The 24,054-nt window shown below is 37.2% G+C and overlaps 1 protein-coding gene across 1 annotated transcript in view; it reads right to left on the reverse strand.

Moving 5' to 3' along the window:
• Positions 1-24,054, reverse strand: part of LOC121312290 (sickle tail protein homolog) — a 211,875-nt gene that overhangs the window by 150,325 nt on the left and 37,496 nt on the right. The window lies entirely within an intron of this gene.

Consider the following 24,054-nt stretch of genomic DNA (forward strand, 5'->3'; position numbering starts at 1 on the left):
TCTCTCTCTCTCTCTCTCTCTCTCTCTCTCTCTCTCTCTCTCTCTGACTGCTCACTGGAGAACAGCTGCTCTGTCAGTGACTGTTAAAACCCTCTAGCAAGCACAGACCAGACATGGGGCACAACTAAAGAATTCCAGCAGAGCCCACCCCCTCAGGTACACCATTAGAAGCAAATGCAGATGTGAGCTCTTCTTTTCAAATGTTATTATTAGTGTCCCAATCCAGCCGGCTGATTTATAATAAGCAATTATCACTTTTTTTCCCACTTTCTTTCTCTTGTCTTTCCTGTATATTCATAGACGCAAAAAATACAGAACTTTTTTTTTTTTTTTTTTTAAATAGCGGTCTTCATTCATCTTGGATACATAGCAACTTGCTGTTTAAGAATATTTACGCTACAAGAACAAAAAAAAAAAAAAAAAAAAGCTGACAGGGTTAACAGATTTCAGTGGAAAGGATTACAGTTTAACCAGCGCAAACTGTTGTGTTTGACTTCTTTCTGTATAAACCTAATGAGACAAAGATATGCAGTCATGTGTGGCTCAGATAGGCTGGCACTGTAGTTAATCTCTGCCCAATGCAGTCCACTGCATGCAGGAAAAGCACAATACCTGAATACTGTGCTGGATTCAAACAAAATAATGAAGAATGAAAATGCAGCCAATTCACACAACAGCCCTGCTTTTAATAATAATAATAATAATAATAATAATAAATAATAATAATAATAATGACACTTTTTTATTCTATTCTATTGTGTTACTGAAATGTTCACAGTGACTATATTAAATCTGGTATCCCTGTGCGGTTGCCTGCTCTCGTCGTTTATTAAAGACTAACACAGTCAGGTAGGATTCCCTGGTTGAATACTTCCTGTAATAAATCAGACCATTTCACAGAAGATAAAAGGAACCTGATTGCTCACTATTGCAGGACAGATCTCAATAAAGTAGTTTAAAAAAAAAAAAGACGATATTTTGACCTCACAAATGATGTAACACAAAGAACTTCCTAGAAACACTGCTACCCATAATCACAGCACAGTATAAGCTACAGGCTAGCCAAGTGGAAAAGTGAACAATGTGAGCTGGAGGGAATGAGATGCCCCGTGCTGCAGGGTACCTCAAGAGTTCGAGGAATCACATGCTATGAAGCCTGACAAGCCAAAAAACACAAATTAGATCTGATAAAACAGAGTTTTAATTCTTTTTTTTTTCGTCAAAAAAAGTTGGCAATGCCCTAGCAATGTCCAGAGTGTAATAGGACATTGCTAGGGCATTGCCAACTTTTTTTGACAAAAAAAAAAAGAATTAAAACTCTGTTTTATCAGATCTAATTTGTGTTTTTTGGCTTGTCAGGCTTCATTATATAGATATAAGAGCCAAGTAGTCCAATAGATGAAGACATTGGGATAGACATTTTGTTGTAATGTTTGTCTGCTTCACTTTAGTTTAACCACAGAACTGATGAATGAGAGTTTGTAGGATCTTTTTTTCTTCTCCATACAAAAAAGGAGAAAAAGAATGGCAAATTACTGAAGTCCACCTAAACAATTTCCAGGTCAATAATTAGCAGCACATTACCTAGGAATTACAATGTACAAGCTGAATAAATTAAAGGGTTTGTATTGTCTCTGGGTAGTTAATTTAGGCTGCCATTTCAAAACATTTCTACGACGGTGACATGCCTCCCTAATCATGACTGTGTGTTGAACCTACACCCCACTCTACCAACATTGTTTAACCTGACGACTGCTACCTGAAACAATCAAATTCTGAACATCTCATCATATGGAACATGTGCCAAGTGGAGGGTTTACCTACCAGAAAAAAAGAGGGCAGCTGAATTAGAAATATTATTCTTCACCACACGTTTCCAACGTGAAAAAGGAATGTCTTCCTGTCAAAGCATGGCAAATTATTAACATTAATATATTTACATTCTCACATGTCATAAAAGCATAGTATAATGCAACGCCAAAGCTTCATAATTTAAACGCAAAATATAATGTATAAAGACATGGAAATATAAAACATAGAGGAATTCTCTTAATTAGCATCTTGGGCTACTTACAATGGAAAGGGTTCACTAACTCACTGTTATCTCAGAATGGAGTGTGGTAACCAGCGGTGTACCACAGGGATCAGTATTAGGTCCTCTGCTATTCCTAATCTACATTAATGATTTAGATTCTGGTATAGTAAGCAAACTTGTTAAATTTGCAGATGACACAAAAGTAGGAGGAGTGGCAAACACTGTTGCAGCAGCAAAGGTCATTCAAAATGATCTAGACAAGATTCAGAACTGGGCAGACACATGGCAAATGACATTTAATAGAGAAAAGTGTAAGGTACTGCACGCAGGAAATAAAAATGTACATTATAAATATCATATGGGAGATACTGAAATTGGAGAAGGAATCTATGAAAAAGACCTAGGAGTTTTTGTTGACTCAGAAATGTCTTCATCTAGACAATGTGGGGAAGCTATAAAAAAGGCTAACAAGATGTTCGGATACATTGTGAAAAGTGTTGAATTTAAATCAAGGGAAGTAATGTTAAAACTGTACAATGCACTAGTAAGACCTCATCTTGAATATTGTGTGCAGTTCTGGTCACCTCGCTATAAAAAAGATATTGCTGCTCTAGAAAGAGTGCAAAGAAGAGCGACCAGAATTATTCCGGGCTTAAAAGGCATGTCATATGCAGACAGGCTAAAAGAATTGAATCTGTTCAGTCTTGAACAAAGAAGACTACGTGGCGACCTAATTCAAGCATTCAAAATTCTAAAAGGTATTGACAGTGTCGACCCAAGGGACTTTTTCAGCCTGAAAAAAGAAACAAGGACTAGGGGTCACAAATGGAGATTAGACAAAGGGGCATTCAGAACAGAAAATAGGAGGCACTTTTTTTACACAGAGAATTGTGAGGGTCTGGAATCAACTCCCCAGTAATGTTGTTGAAGCTGACACCCTGGGATCCTTCAAGAAGCTGCTTGATGAGATTTTGGGATCAATAAGCTGCTAACAACCAAACGAGCAAGATGGGCCGAATGGCCTCCTCTCGTTGGTAAACTCTCTTATGTTCTCATGTTGCAGTTCAGGTACAGTTTGAGGTAATTGGTTCAAGCTGTTCTGAGGTATTTAATAATTAACCTGCTCTCAGATGACCCAGACACTGAATGGACACTTGTGTTAAAAGACTTTAGTCAAAGTCAATTGGGTGTAAGACTAGACCTGTCAAAGCCTTGTGTGCAGGAGCCTCACATAAATAAAAAAGGCATGTGACAGGACTCTGAAAAGAAACAATTCAACTGAAAACTACTCATTGACCCCTGCATAGTATGTTAGTCAATGTGTTAGCCACTGCACCCAAGATCTCATTTACAGTACTTTTAGCTTTGATCGTACAGTACTTCATGTAACAAATACATATATTTTTTTAAAATGATGAATTAACTTAATAAGTGCCTTCTTTACCACATGTTATTGCATATATCATAATCTGGGGGGATAGGGAGGCTGTCTCTGTATGTACTGTAACTGTATGTGTATGAGTTTTACATATAACTTGCTCAAATTATGAAGCACGTTCATTCAGTTCACACAACTGGAATTACCTACCAAGATATCTCAAGAAAGTTAATCAGATAAGAGGGTTTCAGGTGGAGCCGATGACGAAAATACCTGTAAATTAATGTAAAATAAACTTGCTTTTGAACTCCCATTGTAATTAATGGATATTTTAGCCACAGGGAGGAGCTGCATTACACTACACGCATGTTATTAAATGATACGCTTTATTGAACTGTAGCAATACCTTTGATGACATTACAACTGTTACACAACGTTCCGTTTATATTGTTCTACAGCTAGTTAGTCACTATTCAATCAGTGAGAGTCCCAAGGCATAAAATCTTCATCTGCTCTGAGTATTTGTTTATTTCATATTGTCGCCTTGATCTAAACTTCTGTTTTTGATACGCTTGCCCAGATGACCGTGAGTGCTGACCTGGTCACAGTAAAACAACAGTTGTCCTCTTTATGTCTCTTGTATTGTACTGGAGGGACTTTAGATTTGACTCAACATCACACTTCATCGCCACAGCCTCAAAGATGCCTAAACTGGACCAGTCCAGACGAACAATATTAACATTTTAACCAAATAAAAAAAAACAAAAAAACATTAAATGAATTGTTTCTGTCTGACCATGGACAATATTTGTACTGTGCTTCACTTGTAATCCAAACATAACTCGCCAAAATGATTATGTTCCATGAGAATTGAGGTAATTCTTTACCTACTATACTTGCCTTTTATTTCCTGCTGTCTGTGAGATTTATTACAAGTGTCATTTTTAAAATCAAAATAAGTCTACAGTCACACACAAATACTGCATTTATATATATAATGCACACTGCTTTACAAATGTGAGAATTGCTGCATGTAATACACAGGTTACATGGCATACTTGATAATAACATTCTATATAGTATATAATAGACTCCTCGGAATCTGTCAACCAATCACAGCCAGTTCCATCTGATGGATGCCACTACACACAGACAAACCCCGTTCATGACATCATCTGCACCACTGAGTTTATACCATGATCTGTTCTCAATATCAGTACAGTTGACACCACCTGCTTGAAAACTAGTACATTTCATTACATTCAAAACAGTGGCCTCTCAATCAGGCACATACTGTACACTCGCCACTTTAATGGAACTCCTGTCGTTTACCTTTTCCCTCTTTTCCATAGAAATACCAATGGACTAAATCAAGGTTTGCGATGGTTTGAAACACACGTCTAATTGGATTTTGTAATGCACTGTCTATAACAATTATATTATAACAATATACAGTAGTGTTTAAGAGTATCTGTGTATGGCTTCTATCAACACTAGTAAGAGTTCTACTTGTGACAATGTTATCTGTCCTATAATCTATACTGTGGCGTTTTTGATATGGTAAGAGCTAACAAAACAATTCCTTACATGTTCTACTCTAAGCATTTTTATTTATGGCTTCTAATTCTGAGCTGCTTATAAAAAAATGCCAGTGGATAGGGGTTTACAGAAAACAACATCCTTTCTAGTTTAAGTGCCTCGTTCAGTTAATATCTTTTAAAAGCTGCTACTCTTGTTTCTCATGTTCATCACTGCAATTGCTGGGCAAGAAAACCATAAAGGGAAGGACAGGACATGAATTTTGTCTCCAATTTTTTGCCTTAGAGCAAGTATTTTCTTGTCTCATTTTGTGCTAATGCTGTTTCTCTTTGCAATCCTTTGCAGCTGTCAAGATTGTTGTTGTATCAAGTCAACCATAGGCTGAGCAGCTACTAGATGGGTCGCAATGAAAGGAAGCTTAAAATGGATTCAGACTTCATTTCTTCTTCAAGTTAAAACATATAGATGAGATTATTTCACGGTTAATAATCTACACAAATCCCTGTTGCAAAAATTATGCAAAGCGGGGAACTGTGCTTTTCCCAGAGTAATACAGAATACAAAATGTCCCTGTTAAGGAATATTATCAGCTCTCCGCTTCAGCTGAGGTTGCTGCATTAAGTTTTACAGCCTGCCCCGGGAATGGCAGTTCTGGGACAGCTGTACCTGGAAGACAAGAAGGCTAGGTGAACTAATGGCATCCGAGAGATATTGTAGAGATTAGTCAATGCCTTCTATCAATGGAAAAGATCATCAAGAATTCAGTTAGGCAAAACCATTGAAGCGTGCATTTATGAAGTGTATGCATATCATAGTTGCTGTTTTAAAAATACATTCATAATAAGTTCCTCAAATGGCAGATCTCTAAGTTGTAGATAATCTACCAGAATCTATCTAGCCACTACAAGACTAATGGGTTGTAAGTCTGTTTAGGTATAATCTATATGGGCATTACATTTTTAATTGAATTGCCTTACAACAATCCACACCATTGTTTATGTGAAATGACAGTGTATAAAGTATGTACTGTATACAGGTGCTGCATATATTTGATATTAATATTTGTAAGTTTACTGTGGTAACGTAACTTGGAGACTCCTGTCATTATTAAAAAATTGCCTTGTTTGTTAGTTTGGAGCGTTTATTCTAGTATGTTCAAGTTTTAAATGTGTGACAACAATCAAGCTGGAATTACAGGTGGAGCTGACACTTGTATGGTCTAGTGATGACATGACTTATAATTATCCTTTTGACAGCTTTAATGGTTGTTCACCTGCTTGACACATATAAGCTCACAATTATTGCTGATTACACGGCACACATGACTTTCTTCCCTGGAATAAAGTGTATTTTTTTAAATTCTATTTATATAGACTTTTTTATATATCATCACTGTAGAAAATTAATTAGATGGTTCTGCTTCTGTTCAAAGCAAACAGCAGTAATTAAAGCCCCATTTGTGCTCATTATTTTGAATTGGTCCTGTTTTTTGCATTCCGCTGTTGTTGCAGCTTGTTTTTCGTATGAAGATTTTATAACTTTCATTCTGCATTCCTCAGAGTTTGTGGCTGGCTGGCTGGGTTTCATGGTGGTTTGGTTTAAAAGCAGCACTGACGCAACCAGTTGCCACAAACTTTCCACTGCCAAGTGTGGAGACCTTTTTGCTGCTCAAGCCTGCATTCCTCCATGGTACCATGTGCAGCCATTGAAAGTCTTTGGTAATAGGTCTGTGCTCATTAACTCGGCCAGCCAGTCTGGAAGTCTCTGAAAAGCCATTTAAAAAGTTATAGTCTTAACCAACCCACCCAAAGAAGCAGAATAAGAAGAACAGCTGCAGGGAAAGGGACACATTCCATATACCAGCCAGCACTAAGAAACTGCAATAAACACAGTCATGCATGGTTGTGAGGATTTGTTGCTGTGAAGGTGGTAATCTACCCAACTAGGTGGCCAGAGACCCAAAGGGTCCAATGCCACTCCTTGCATCACTCAGGAGTCTTTTATCTTCAAAAGGGGGTCATATTTGAACCCCTTTTTGTCTACCCTTACTTAAAATGCTCTTATTTGAAAGTTCCTTACCGCTGCAACCAACAACACATCTATGCACCAATATAGTTTCAATGGGACTCTGGACTTTCGACTTCACTTGAGAGAAACTGCATTAGTGAATATGTGTAATAGTTAACTGTTGGCCTGGTTTCTTAAACATCGAAACAAGGAGAGCTCCCATCATGCGTTGAGGTTGAAAAGAATTGTTCATTCCTCCTTACCAACACAGACACTGTAAAGCACAGTGTCACTTTCAAAGCAAGAGCTAACGTGATGTCTTGGTGATGCTTGTGACACTTTCACCTGTTGATTAGTCTTAAGAGTTAAGAGTTAGATAACATGCTGCAGCAGAACATGAAATGAACTATTTAAAAGACAAAACATATTAATTTCTATTGATAACTACAAGGAAAGCTAAGCAATGTGCCACTAATACTCAAAAGTAAAACTGCCTTTCCAATTTGCCCAAAAAATTGCTAGTTTTTCGTACTCTGCATCAGTCACTGTCATTAATTAAGTCGTAATTCGCTTACAAAGTTGGGCTGACTTGTTGAACAGTGGGTGTAAAAGCTTTCCAATATACACCTTACAGTGTTCTAAATGACCTAATTTACTATTTGTAAACACTTTACACCGGGCAACTCTGCCGCTCAGTTACCCTCTGTAGGTATTTAAGTATATTCCCTTCCAAATGTTTACAGCAGTAGACTATGGTAAATTATAGGATACAGGAAAAACTTAGACATAATGTTAAAAGTTCAAATGGCTGGAAACAAACATACTGTAATTAACATGCGGCAAAGCAATGAAAACCTACCAATGTGTTTAAGCTATTCATCTCCACAGACTTTTAATAAATAGTTCATCTCAGCCCGATTTCTCATTTGAGTTTCCTGAAGACATGTCTGCTATATACAATTAAAATTAAAAATCAATTTCCTTGGAAATCTAAAAAACATGTGTTTGACCACCGCAAGATCTCCTGGAGGATCTGAAGCAGTTTGTGAAACAAACTAAACAAAACCCTAGGTTCAGATTGCAAAGCTGATGGTTCAAGAGCATGCTATAAAAGGAAAATGCATTTCAGTAATTGAATTCTCTTTCTTGAAATACATTATCATGTAAATACAGTATTTATGATTTGTCTGTTTGCAATCCCACTAAAATATAGCTTCTAGGACAGAATTTTGAATCCTTGGACTACTGATGTTACAAAAATCTGCTGCACACCACTTTCAATTTCAATTTAATTAAAATGTATTTATATAGCACCTTTCATACAATAATATCCCTTTATATGTCGGTTCAAAGAGAAAGAAGTATGCAATATCAAGAAGTAGTAAAAATTACAAAGTAACAATACAAATAATAATAATAATAAATAAATCAACACTGGAATAATATAGGACATTAATAAGAATGATAACACACAAGATTACAAAAATAAGCAAATAAAACAGATTAAATTTGTAAGTCAGGCTGAAAATACTAAACCATCAAAGTAAGTCTTTAATCTTGACTTCAAAATATCGAAAAAATAGAAAAGGGCACAGAGTTCTACAATCTGGGGGCATTATAACTTTGATTTACAAAAGGCACACAGATTGTGATCTAACTTCACTGGTGTTCTCCGCTTCTTGAATCAATTTTAATAGGCTTTCACTGTACTGTACACTGTCCTTCATGACAGGGCTCCAGCCCCCAGCTTATTTCTTCAGTATCTAATTCTCAGAGATCTCAGGGATCACTTACATTTACCCTGCACACACACACACACAAAAAGAAAATAGCTAAGTAGTTGATCATGTGGCTGTATAGGGCCTAGATGTAAGAGTAAGCTTGACCTCTGTATGTCCCGTGTTACCAGGTACCTTCCTGTCTCTTCTCTATGGTTTTCCATGTTTCCTGTTGCAGGTTTCAAGCCACCAGCCAATGGAAGATAATTAATCTATTTAGCCTACCAGTTACTGAGAGGCCTGTCATTCTGATTTCAACCACCTGAGAAGTCTGTATATTTATTGGATATAATTTATCTATTCAGGAGATATATATATATATATATACACACACACATATACACAGCTCTGGAAAAAATTAAGAGACCACTGCAAAATTATCAGTTTCTCTGGTTTTACTATTTATAGATATGTGTTTGGGTAAAATGAACATTTTTGTTTTATTCTATAAACTACTGACAACATTTCTCCCAAATTCCAAATAAAAATATTGTCATTTAGAGCATTTATTTGCAGAAAATGACAACTGGTCAAAATAACAAAAAAGATGCAGTGTTGTCAGACCTCAAATAATGCAAAGAAAATAAGTTCAGATTCAATTTTAAACAACACAGTACTAATGTTTTAACTTAGGAAGAGTTCAGAAATCAATATTTGGTGGAATAACCCTGATTTTCAATCACAGCTTTCATGTGTCTTGGCATGCTCTCCACCAGTCTTTCACATTGATGTTGGGTGACTTTATGCCACTCCTGGCGCAGAAAATTCAAGCAGCTCGGCTTTGTTTGATGGCTTGTGACCATCTATCTTCCTCTTGATCACATTCTAGAGGTTTTCAGTGGGGTTCAGGTCAGGAGATTGGGCTGGCCATGAAAGGGTCTTGATCTGGTGGTCCTCCATCCATACCTTAATTGACCTGGCTGTGTGGCATGGAGCATTGTCCTGCTGGAAAAACCAATCCTCAGAGTTGGGGAACATTGTCAGAGCAGAAGTAAGCAAGTTTTCTTCCAGGACAACTTTGTACTGTGTATTAGTATTGTGTTGTTTAAAAATGAATCTGAACTTATTTTCTTTGCATTATTCGAGGTCTGACAACACTGCATCTTTTTTGTTATTTTGACCAGTTGTCATTTTCTGCAAATAAATGCTCTAAATGACAATATTTTTTGTGGAATATGGAAGAAATATTGTCAGTAGTTTATAGAATAAAACAAAAATGTTCAATTTACCCAAACACATATCTATAAATAGTAAAACCAGAGAAACTGATAATTTTGCAGTGGTCTCTTAATTTTTTCCAGAGCTGTATATATATATATATATATATATATATATATATATATATATATATATATATATATATATATATATATACACACACACACACACACACACACACACACACACACACTGAGAATCAAAAGAAACATATAATTTATATTTGAACATCTTAAATCTTTATCCCTTATATTTGGATAAAATTCACTAAATGTAATTGAAAAATGACAAACTGTTTTAGAGCAGGTGCAGTGACTTTTTTATTGTGCTGATTAACAATTGACATGTTACTGTCTGATTTTATGGGGGGACGGGGGATACTGTTAAAGTCACAGGCTAGTAGCGTGTGTGGCCATCGTTGGAAGCAATACAAGCAGTACATCTGTGACGCATGCTTTGCACCAGGTTTCAGGTGTTGTCTTGTGGAATCCTGGCCCATTCCTCTTGTAGTGCCTGGATAAGCATCTGCCATTTCCGTGGTCTCTGAGCCCTAGAAGCCACACGTTTCCCAGTTTGTGGTGGGTCATTGACAGAGTGCGTTTGGTTTGAAATTGCTGGCTGTGAGCACTCAAGACGACGAGCCACAGTACGCTGTCCTAATCCAGCCTCCAGCATACTGATTGCATGAAGGCACTGCTGTCTTGATAGACGTGGCATACCGGTGTTTTTCTGTGGTTTTCTTTTTTGCTTTTATTCAAGCTTGTAATTCAACAGCTGAAATCACTCCATATCCAGTGTCCAATCAATTGGCTTACTATTTAGGTGCTTAAGTGCATATACTTCATTCATAGTCACTCAAGCGTATCATGGTCAAGAATGAATGATCGAGTGATTAAAAAGAAACCAAAAACATTTTGTCAATGACCATCATTTATATACCTTATTTTTTTCGAAAATAAATGTGTTATAACAGTGATAAGTTTCTTTTGATGCTCAGTACAGTTCAAAGGTACCTACTGTATCCTTGTAATGTAGGTAGCTTCAAGTTCTTTTCTGGTGATTGAAGCCTGGGGGAAATGACAGCTCTGTGAAGTGTGCTTGGCTTCATGGGGATATTCCCTTTTACAGCTGAACACAGATACAATTCACTTACTGTTTATGGGGTTTAAAAACAAGGCAGTATGCCATTGTATACCAACCAACAAAGCTGATGTGACTGGTCTGCTTAGCATGTTACTGGAATCAACTCCCCAGTAATGCTGTTGAAGCTGAAACCCTGGGATCCTTCAAGAAGCTGCTTGATGAGAGTCTGGGATCAATAAGCTACTAACAACCAAACAAGCAAGATGGGCCGAATGGCCTCCTCTCGTTTGTAAACTTTCTTATGTTCTTATGTTCTTATGTCTATTGACCAATCAACGTGCAAGATTTTAAATAAAACCACATGGATTGGATCTATAATCATTTATTTTCCAAGAAAGTGAATGCCTATCCACCCCTTGGTTATGCCTTTTATTATTTACAGTTTTCATTGGATGAAGTGACTGCCGTTTCACAGTGTCATTTCCAACACATTTGATTGTAGATGATTAGAGAGGATATATGTGTTGTTATTTAATACACCAGGTGGTGGCGATCTATTTGATTTTCCCTCACTTTGTTTACGTTGTAAACCCTTGCCTCACACAGAAGCACATGACCTGTTGAACATACAGGGGATAATGACAGGGATTAACTTAATGAAACAATTATAGTCACTTTAGGTGTTAATTAAAATACGTCATGTAAAATAAATCAATTTTAGACCTTACGGAAAAAAGCATAAGGCACTAATGTGGATAAAGTCAAAGGAGGGAAGTGTGGGTGGCTTATATTCATTATAATTATATTCATTAAAGTGTGTTACAAACATTGGCAATATTTCTCATGGAACTGACTCAATAAATTGATTCAATGTATCTGGATAATTGTGCCATATGTTCTGGTAATTCTCTGCCATGAAAAAGCAAAAACAATTTAAAGCAATTTAAGCTAGAATAAGTCTACTTGACAATGACAAGTAATTATTCTGTATCTTCATTATATTTTTGTATTTTGTATTCAGTTCTGGTCACCTCGCTATAAAAAAGATATTGCTGCTCTAGAAAGAGTGCAAAGAAGAGCGACCAGAATTATTCCGGGCTTAAAAGGCATGTCATATGCAGACAGGCTAAAAGAATTGAATCTGTTCAGTCTTGAACAAAGAAGACTACGTGGCGACCTAATTCAAGCATTCAAAATTCTAAAAGGTATTGACAGTGTCGACCCAAGGGACTTTTTCAGCCTGAAAAAAGAAACAAGGACCAGGGGTCACAAATGGAGTTTAGACAAAGGGGCATTCAGAACAGAAAATAGGAGACACTTTTTTACACAGAGAATTGTGAGGGTCTGGAATCAACTCCCCAGTAATGTTGTTGAAGCTGACACCCTGGGATCCTTCAAGAAGCTGCTTGATGAGATTTTGGGATCAATAAGCTACTAACAACCAAACGAGCAAGATGGGCCGAATGGCCTCCTCTCGTTTGTAAACTTTCTTATGTTCTTATTTTCTTATTTAATAGTACAAACTGGCTTGCTATTGATATAAAATGTGTTGGGTTTATTGAAACTTGGCACTATGTTAGCAAATTTAAATAGCGACCTTCAGATTGACGTTAGATTTAAATGACAGAGCTATGGATTTGGACAGGTCCCTCTTTATTATTCCACATGTAATCCTTTTAGGAAATATGTATTTAATAACAGAAATGCATGTACCACTTAGCACTGATTATAAAGGCAAACATGTTACCTTTTAGTAGGCCTATAATAATTGAATTCATTACAGTGTGCTTGTGACACTTCATTTCCAGAACGATTTTTAACATGTGCTAAGAGGCTCCGATAAACTTGTATGTACAAGAAGCATGCAAGAGTTACTTAAGTGTTTAAGAAGGATTAAGTATAAAGGGAGTGTGTGGAAATCAAGATCAGAGAAATGGAAATACTGTCATCACTACACTGCATAAGGCTGGTGCTGAAGAAGTTAAAACAGGAATAAGGTAAACTTCATTGAGGAAAGAGTCCCTTTAAGTGCCAAACTGAATTTGATTTGACTGTTAAGATATTTGTATTATGATTGTAAAATAGTTAGGTTAATGTAATTAAAATGACTTCATGGTTTTAAAAATGGTATTATTAAAAATAAGCATATTAGGCAGCTCAATTAAAGCTTCTGAGCTGCTGCTTCTAGTATTAAGCACAATATGTTGTTTCTTGTTCATTTTTGAGAAAATACAGAGTTGTATAATTATCTGAAACTCTGGTAGCACAAAGCTGGATAAAACTTAAAAAGTGATAACTATTTAGTAGGTGTTAAGATCTTGTCACGTTTCTACATCCCACTTTCTCATTAGCAGGAGAAATACAATCTGCAATGAAAATCAGATGGTGGCGTGGGCCTACTCCAGCACACCCAAATATCAGAACTAAAATAATGAAGGTAGAAAACTGAGATTATCACGGTGGAAGACTGAAAGACACTGAAGAGAATCAGGAGAAGGAGAATGGGAGTGAAAGGCTTTATTGGGGCTAGCTGAACAAGCAATGGGGTGTTACTGAGGAGAGCATGTTGCCTCAAAAGGATGAACAACTTCTAACAAGAAAGCACCTTAATAATCAAACACCTTCAGAAGCACTGTATGGTCCAGCCACAGCTGGCACTTGTAAAGCTACACGAGCAACGATATTTGCTCAAATATGCTGTTGCTGCTGTTTGCAGGGTGATGTTCACTAAATAATCTGCTGATTTCTTGAAAAGTCAATGTATATCTGTGACAACATGGTAAATGATCTGCAGGTGAAGAACAGGTGCAGTAATCCAACTGAAACAAACAGACAACAAAGTACAGGTGAAATGGTGTGTTTATTAATTTGTAATCCAGACGGTCTGATGACCAGGCAGAAAAGAATAATGATCCAGCAATACCAGCAATGTGCATTGCACAGTAGTTATAAAGGGTTTTCAGTCCCGCAAATAATAAAACGCTATAAAACACCCACAATGGTCACCAGTCCAATAGTGCTCGTGATGCAAATACAATTAATCGTGATACACAGTGCAGTTTTGACCGGGTTTTGTGCTGTCCCTTGGCGACAGCTCCGGATCGTGTTAACCGTCTAACAATTTCAACAAGCAAACAGACATGACAAAACACTCACGATACAATACGATACAGGTCCTTTCTGGTTTCATAACACAACCATCAACAAAGGATAAACAGCAAAACAAATAAGCACCGTGCTGCTCCTCCAGCACCACATAGCAATTGCTTTTCTTTTCTCCTTCTCACTCATGTTCTTTCTCACTGAACACACAACCCCAAGTGAGTGCTTTATGCTTCTATATATATACACAGCTGTGCCGAGATTCAATTACTAATTAATTATTCACTTATATTTCGACACGCAAGCACATTTAAAGGCAAACGGCATTAAACTAAATATAACACAAATCCAAAATAAAATGAGCAATTTTTATATTATCTTACATTGGTATGCATATTTTATTAAAATCATTTGCATTTAGTATATGTAATAAATACAGGGATATGTAGTGTGTATGCTTGTGTATTTATTCAAATGAACTATCTTTAGTTAGTTCTGCTGTACACTTATTTCATTAATATGTATCTGTGCAACAAGCATTACTAAAAAAAGTCAATAAATGGCACATGGGTAATTAATAAGTTTACCAACTTGTTTGAATAATACAAAGAGAAAATATTTATATGAAAACAATTCAACACTTACAAACCAGTGCATTTTTTTAAATACATAATGCATCTCATTAGTCAAGTAAAGCTCTGTTTAAACATTGAAAAGTGCATGTCTTTGCATTCTGGATGGATAAGTTATAAGGGGTACAGTACTGGCAGTGAACCCTTTCCAGTACGACTGTGTCCAGCTGCAGTTGTGCACCATCTGCACAATGCATTCCAGATTGGGATCCCTTTAAACTAGGGCTGCTACGATTAAATTGATAATCGTTTTTTCAATCAATTCCATTCCAGACAAATACTGGATAATCGATTAAATAATTACTATTTCAATATGTTAATAACAATATTTATTTATATCAAATGATCTTTCTGTGAGAGGTACAATCATCGATATTTTTCCGAACGATTACATTTTGTGCCCAATTAATTGGAGGCTTAACTGACAGCTCTACGTTGTAAATATAGGGTCATGTACTGTAGCTCACAGTACATTGTTTGAGTAGAAAGACGTGTTTATTGTGTTTCACTGTATGTTTTAATCTAGGCTGCACAGTGATTCTAATCAGTAGTCTATCATTACACTGAAGGCGGCATTGGCCAAAATGACTTGACTTGTCTTATAATGTTACCCTTTTATCAAAAGTCTGCAGCACAACTATAGAGGTGGATCTTTCTTAACTATCTATTGAAACCACCCACTCCTTTATGCAGTTAATTTGAATGCTCATCTGAGCAACAAAACCCAACTGGAATGAACAACTGTCTGCACTGCAAATCAACAGAAATAGTTCAAAGCCAGCCCCATGCCAAGATAATATATCATTATTTTTGTCCAATTAAAATAAAATAAAAAACAACAACATTGTGTTTACCAATTGGCATTGTATGCACTGAACCTTTAAATAAACAAAAGAACAAGCCAATAACTTAATAATTCACTGAGATTTATTACAGACCCTGCAATTACAGACCCTGAAATTAATTAGCCTCGTCTGTAACCTTATGAAACAATTACCTCTCATAAAGATAAGAAGGCCATTCTGAGTATATGCAGAATATAAATTCAGAATGCATCACATTGAAAGGAAAAAAAAAAGAAAACATGGTGACAACAACATTTTAAAACTCACAATTTTTCTGTCTGAACAGTTTTTGTAATTCAACGAGCGTAAATTCACTTTTAAAGAATTACTCCAAAATCTGTGATCAAACCTCACTGCATGCTAGTCAATACAGCATTCTCACTATCTGTGATCAAACCTCATTGCACACTGGTCAATACAGCGTTCTCACTATCTGCATTAAGTGTTTGCATTACAATGCTCATTGGTTAACACCTTTCGCATGTCACAGTCTTCTACAGCTCAGGTCTTCAACAAATCAGTTACCAGTCACATCTGACTGCAGGAAGGCAAATCACATTAGCTATAATTTCCATCCCTGTTCCTTTTTAGACAATTAAAAAGCTAGATTTTGAAAAGCTGGAAGTCAGGTGATTAGAAAATAAAGCCCATTCAGGGATCATTTCTACCCCCCTGTGAAACTGTGATCTTGGAGAAATGTTCAAAGTACTTATTCAGACCCCCATTTTAACACTCTGCTCAAGGCCTGGCACCGTCAATCTTCTGACACCATACAGGTTAGATTTTTTGCATATTGTCTTCCTCACTATGTGTCTGCTTCATTTTAGTAGCAACAGAAAGAGGAAATTACCAGAGGTTAATTTTTTTTTGTTTTATTTTTTATTTGCCAAACCATCCCGTAATATCATTTAATTCCAGATGTGGTTGAGGGTATACACAGGTAAACAGCATTTACCCACTTTTAATTTGAGCAATATAGCGTTTATCCACTTCTCATGTAAGGGATACAGCTTACTTCTTTCTACTCTCCTGTGATATGCAGATCCTGGGTTAAAGACAAGATATTTTAACTGTGAGCATCTGTGTTGTGTTGCTGCGTGTGAGACTGACAGCTGAGAGCTCAGTCAGAACTGTGGCACGAGCGGTGGGGCGTGGCCACTGGACTGCATGTTCTGTTTGTGTGTGTGTATATGAGAGTGTAGTGAATGTGTGTGTGAGTGTTCTGTGATTGGTTGTTTATGTTCTGTTGTTAGGCACACTGGACCTGGAGGAAGCTCACAGAATTGTTCACATGAAGCGCACATGAAGAGCACCTCAGAGGAAATCACTGTGGTGGTGGGGGGGGGGTGTCTCTGGTTGGCTGAGGATTAATAACAATAACATCTGTTCATGGCCATTGACATGTGTAATTCCTAATCGAGTGGCCACATTCTGTGTGATGCTGCTTGTAATGATAAAGATAGCCTTTGTAAAGTATCCTGTCCACATCCAATGTGTCAGACTGTAGTGTTCAGTGTTCTTGAGACAAGGTTCACAAAGGTTCAAGAAATCACCTTCAGCAGCTGGGCAAGTTCAGACCCAAACTCCACCGATAGTGTTTCACCATGACCTCTACCTGAACAGCGTCAATAAGACAATACAACAGGACTGCAACTCATCTTATAAAACACTGCTGATTGGGTTATATATTTTCACTTTCATACTAGCGGTTGATATTTGCATGTCATTAATCTTTAGACAGCAGAAGTGGCAGCAGCATCAGACTGGCACTGACTTTTAACATCAGTCTTGAGCGGAGTTACGTAGAGAATAATGGTGAGGATGTTGTGCCATCTGTTTATTCTTCCGGGAGATTTTGGCACGTAGAAGCCAAGCCTGAAGGCATCATTGCAAATCTAAATCAATCTGTGAAATCACCAGTCAGTAGCTGCAAAACAGCAACATTGCAAAGAAAATCTTGTTAATACTTACCACTGAAGTTCCTTACAATTGACTGTGAAAGCCTTTCATACTAGCCTGCCAGCATGAAAATAAATGGTTCTTAATACTGCTCTGTTCAATTTAAAAATGTGAATGGGACTTTGATGTCTATCAACAAGGCATTAGTCTGAGACGACTAAAACAAATTTCACATTTACAGCAAAAATATAGCATCATATAAACACCAGTATATTGCTTTTATTTCTTAACAACATGGTCGAAAGGGGTTTACTACTTCTGGCAGCAAAAAGTGACACATGTATTATGCATATTTATCTCAGTACCAAATCTAATGATTTACAGCAATGATAACTATCCATACTAGTCCCCTATATAACGTATTTATTTGTAGGGGATGGCCAACCTTCTACAAAACCAAATCTAGAAAGAAAACAGTTGCTATAACAATCTATAAAACTTTTGAAAAAAACTGTGTTAGCATTGTTATTGCTGTGAAATGTTAGCACATTGTGCTAGGGTACACGCGATCAGAAACTATAACACCAAACAGCTTTCGAGTTGAGAGCACAGCACTACAGTTCTGTTGTACAGGAGGGTATTTTCTCCGATGCCATTTAATAGATGCATATCATGCCAAACACTGTCTACACAGATTTCACGGTACTACAGAATGTTTTGTAATACCAAGATATAGTGCAACTTTGTTTTTTAAATCAAAATGATTAAATTAGCATGTTATTGGTTGCAAAATATGAATAAATTTCTACATTAGACTGTAGGTTTCTCCAGACACATGGTGGAGCTTTGGGGCAGTGTTTCTGATTTGGTACAACAGTGGTAGCATTTTAGATTCAACGGCTTAATCTGCTCCAGGCAATTCTGATTTTTAGTAAGAATGTGTTAGAAAATATTATTAGATTCTGTGTGTGTGTGTGTGTGTATGTACATATATACATATATATATATATATATATATATATATATATATATATATATATATATATATATATATATATATATATATATATATACACAGACACACACACACACACGGTACATTTACCCCCAGGCCATGGACCTGACATATTTGAAAAGAACAGAACCCCTGGCAATTAATTTTTACTACTGTTCCAGAATGCCAATCCCAAGAAAGAACCAACATCAGTGGATTTGAAAAAACTAAATTTTAACACACTGTAAGCTTCGGAATCATCATGTATTTTGATATTTATTTATGTGAACAGCGTTTTCTACACTTTAATTGTGATTCATATACTGATGTTTTTATTATAATAAGAAAAAGAGAAGAATAATTATTATTATTTGCGATACAGACCAAAGTTTGTACATTAGTGTGCCTAGATTCAGTGACTGAGGTGACCTCAAACCCAGGAAGGCCCATCTGTAGTCTCCTTGATGTAGATTTGTAATTCAAGACAATGAAAATGTTTCTTCCACGACCATTACCATTAATGCTGTTCCTGTAACATCCTTTTTCTATTAACATTCCCCAGTTCCTCTTAACAAATCCTTCAGTCTGCCAACTGAAACAAATTAAATGGTGAAGTTCCAGGCTTCATCAAGAAAAAAATTAAAATAAACACCGTCCTCTGACAGAGAGAGAGAGAGAGAGAGAGATGTAAGTTCAAAATGTACAATGCTTTCTATGTGACTTACAGTACTATGCTTGTCTGGTACCAGAGCTGGCATTGCTGGACATACTTATAATATCACAATAGTGTGAACTACAGTAATATACAGTGGTAATCTATTGCATTACCAAATCAATTCTAGAGTGCTACCATAACAAGGCCACTCTCCATTGTGCTGCCACAGTACTTGGCAAGAATCTGACACAAACACAAAGCCATGGATACCAAAACAGGACCTCTGAGTAGGCTTCTAAATATAACATTATTTCCTGCAAAATTTGTAATTATTTATTTATTTACTTTTTAAACGTGGTAGAAACTCTAAACTAAAACAGCTGGCATTTCAACTGCAATCTAAGGTTTTTTGTCTTGCTACTTTCGAAGCATGTTCAGTCTTGTATCAACAGTTACATTTTTCTTTTGTCTCAGATCGTTTCTTTGTCTAAGTGCTCGGCAGAAAACACAGTGTTGATTTTGTATGTTGGGGGTGATGTAAATTAGGGATGCCAGTTGTGTCTGCAGAGTAACAGAGATTGAGTGTAAGTGGAGGATGAAATGTATTAAAAACCCTTTAGGAGTCTAAATGTTTTTGGAATAAAATAGTCCAGATAATAAAAATGTCATCATATAACAGTATAAAATGTGGGTTTAATTATCCAGAAGGCAGAGAGAATGAATCACGGATAAATCTGAACATTTGGACAGTGCTTGTTCCGAATGCAGCTTTCCTAACTACAGATAAAACATGTTACTACCTGTATCCATGCCTTGCTGTTTTATGATCTCTCTCATCTTATAATTAAGGATGGATTTTGCCTGGTTAGTTCAACACCTGAGTTGGAGATTTCCCATTAAAACCAGGGCTATATATTATAGGTGAGTAATGAAGTAAAAGATAGAGCCTATAATTGCTTCTGTGAGTATACAGGAGTGTGTCTTCTGCCCAGTGTCTAGCAGTGTTTTAAAAAGAGATGCTTGAAACCTATCTTCAAGGAGATTATAGAGAATGTGTGATGGTTCTATTAACCCCAAATAACCTACATACTCTATTCATAAACAATCATCCACAAATATTGACACACATTGTTGCTTTAAAGAGCTTTTTTTATTTTTTTTTTTAATGAATTCATTAGTAACGGGTACAGTACTGACCTGTGTAGTCCAGTTTATCTCCAGTTTTGTTTTAAAATGAAACGGCCTACAGCAAGAGCCAGTACAGATGCATCATTTCTTTAGCGCCAAGAGCATGTATTTTAGTAGTCAACGTGTTCTATTGCAGCTATACTGTACTACTTCAATAAATAACACCCCACAGCCTATAAAACAACGAACACGAGGAACACAGTAGAATATGGATAAGCCACAAGGCTGCCTGGTTAGAAGTGTGGGTGTCATGGACAGTAATACTGACATCAACATTACTCACCCTGTACATTGCTTTACTTTCACGATAAGGACAGCATGTCAACTCATTTTGTAAACCAGTAGAAAGCCTGTGGTTTTTTAACCTCTGTGAAATTTAGCAAAATATTTATTGGTGTGGAGGACGTCACTGGATCATTCACTATCCTTTGCAGTTTGCCTTGCATCTGTAAGCTTACATAAGGGTGCAAAAATTCTCTGTGGTTTTGCTCTTTGTAGCGCTGCATTGCCCAGCACATCATCCCTTGCATGCCATGTCTGTTGCCTACTACTCTCCGGGTGTTTATGCCGAGCCAGCGCCTTAACCTTTCCCATTCTTGCATACATTTTTTGAAAGTTACTTAACTCTTTCAGCACAAAGTAACTTTACAGAAAGACTACACTTAGGAGAACTAATGAAATAGTGTCAGTGTCTGAATTCTTTAGCCATTATTTAGTTTGCTGTATTTGCAACAGGAACGGTTGCACAGGACATTAGAAAGTGAACTGAAAAGAAGCATGTGTCAAAGCGTTGTGAGGCAAACAGAACAAAACACATTTCAGACATCCCTGAACAGGATTTAGTTTCCAAACTGGAAAGACGTGGAGGGCAGTATCTAGCATGCCAGTGTTTCAGTGGTTACATGGTTGCTAAGTCAGTCCATGAGTAGGGAAGGGGGTCAGTTTTGAAAAGTGCTGTACCATAAAATGTGCTTATGAATAAGCAACATTAATTTGGGGAGCCAATCACGAAGGTACCATAGATTCGGCTCATTTCTGGTATCGTCAAACTAGATGAATTGTAGTGACTTTGGTATACAAATTATTTATATATAAATTAGTCTCTAGGCGCACTGTTTAAGAACGTCCAAATGTTGATAACTGAGACATACCATAAATGTTCGGTGATATAATGCAGTTCATTGATTCCATAGTCAAACAATACAACGAGCATAACATTATTAACATACATGGTTAATATACTAATGCTGAATATGTCTTATCACACAAAGTGTCTACTTTGCATTAGTATTTTCAATACCCGTTTCTCGTTGCACCACTCAATATGCACCAGAATTAATTCAACTTCCCATTCAGGAAGGAATCCAACATTTCCATACCTAATTTAGATGTTTAGACGTAATGTACCAAACTAATAACCTGTTATCAACCTCAGTTGATTATATATTCAAATTAACTCACATGGGGCAATGATGAAATTCTCTGCATTTACGAGGCAACTCCTTTTGAGTTGCACATTTCAAACAAACATAAGACATTTCTTACACACTCTAAAAACAGGAAGTTATAGTCTATTTCTAGAACAGTTTCCACTTGATAGCATTTGCTTCAGTTACTTTCTCGAGTCATAAAGTATTTAATATTAGATATGTTAATAGTTCCGTTGATCAGATGTAACTCAGTTCAGCTAATGCATTGCAACTGAAAAGTTATACAGCTTGTAAGCGTTCTTGTGGCGATTCTCGGAACCTTCCAAAAACATAACTGACAGCTTCGCTTCAGTTAGTTTCGTGCAGATACGTGGAAACAAAGACCCGCTTTCGGATTAATGTAGTATCTAGCTTACTGATCCAGTCTCTCGTAGCACAGACCCAGGGCCCTTCCTCAGAAGATGATTCTAGCCATTATTCAGAACATTGGTTCTTCCTTGCCTTCTGTGAATTCAAGCATGTATGCTCCCAAACTCTGCAAATTTGTTCAGAGCAGCGTAGCATCCATGTCGTCCCTCCGAACTTCAAGGCAACTCTAGCAGGAAGACACTACTTGTGCACACTTCCTTTGCGGTCAGCACGCATGTCTGGGCGCAGCAGCTTGACTGGAAGCAGCAGCACGCAGCAGAAGCTCGCTCACACAGCAGAAGCTTGCTCCACTTCGAAAGTCAGCGGGTTTTGTGATTCTCTCTTCAACCCTGCGATTGGCTAGTCTAGTATTTTGGGCAGTGCCTGAGTCCATGTGAAGTGTCTTTCATTGGTTGTTCTCGTACCGACGTGGCCCCTTGTCGGCTGGACTTACGACGAGGACTGGTTCCCATCTAGCGTGAAGACACCTAGAACTGTTTGGCTTGTGGCGCCGAACGGATCATTCAGCGATCGTGAAGATAAACCATGTGTCCAGTATTTAGTATATATGGATGAAAACAAATAACAACATTTTGTTCGTAATGTCATTTCCAAGTAATTACACAGTACTTACCATAATATATTACAATGTAATTACATGGTCTGCCATCTAAAGTTCTACCCATTGGTTTCAGTGTTTCTTCATTATACAGTAGCCTTTGCAAAAGGCAGCTGAACTAGGCACACATTATTGATAGGTCTCGTTGCGAAACAGGGATCGCCTTATTTTAGAAACGTGAGCCCCAGTCAGAAAGTTTTTAACTGAGAAGTTAAAACAGTTTTCAATTACCTTTTTAGGGTCCTGTGACAGGATGACGTGCGTGGTGGCGTCAGGTCAGAAGCAGGAAGAGACAGACACTGCAGGTACGGTACAAAAACGCACTTGCGTCGTGTTTATTTTAAGATAAACAAAAAAATACTTAAACAAGACAAACACCTGCCCACCGAGCTAAATAAAAATATTAATCAAAAACACTCACGAACACTAAACAACTTTTCTTTATCTTTCTTTTTTTAATTAATTCTCTCTCCTCTCGTTCCTCCTCCTGAACACCCCTGTACCAATACCACTGCTGGTAGTTTAGTGGTGATGCATGGCATTGCATCTGAGGTTTTTTCTTTCTTCTTGGAAATAAACAAAACTTGGACGGCATGTCAACCTCAATCCCTTCACCTCTTTCTCACTCCTTTGCAGTGGCCACACCCCTATTACAGCGCCATTTCATTTTTGTTTCCAACATGTAAAACTGACACAGCATGCATTCAATATCAGATATATCACAGTTGTGAACATTATCCTTTCCATTTTGAAAATTAATTTAAAAAATAAATGTCCTGGGATCCCAGTGTGGCTCATCCAGTTAAAGCGCTGACACTGGGAGAGCAGGATGAGTCACACAGCTTGGACGCTGCCAGTTCACGTCCAGGCTGTGCAAAGAGGCCGAAGTTTGCTGGGGACCCCAAGGAGGGGCATCACATTGGGAAAACCAGCTGGGATTGCTTCTCCTCATCGCGCATCAGCGAACCCTTCTGGCCAGGCACCGAACACATTCAGAGTGGATAAGAAGCAGGGCTGATCCGCCCACCTCTGCTCTGGATTGCTCTGCATGAAAGCGATTCTGGCTTTAGGCTTGTGAGATCGGAGGATGCTCACATGCCCTCAGAACATCTGTGCTGCGTGGGGACTCGCTGCAGTGAGGAGAAAAAACATTCCAAATTGGATATTCCAAATTGGGGGAAAATAAATAAATAAAAAAAAATAATAATAAATAAAAATAATAATGTGTCACTCTAAAATTAAAC

This window comes from Polyodon spathula, chromosome 3 (genome assembly GCF_017654505.1).
Source record: "Polyodon spathula isolate WHYD16114869_AA chromosome 3, ASM1765450v1, whole genome shotgun sequence".
In the NCBI taxonomy this organism is placed as follows: domain Eukaryota; kingdom Metazoa; phylum Chordata; class Actinopteri; order Acipenseriformes; family Polyodontidae; genus Polyodon; species Polyodon spathula.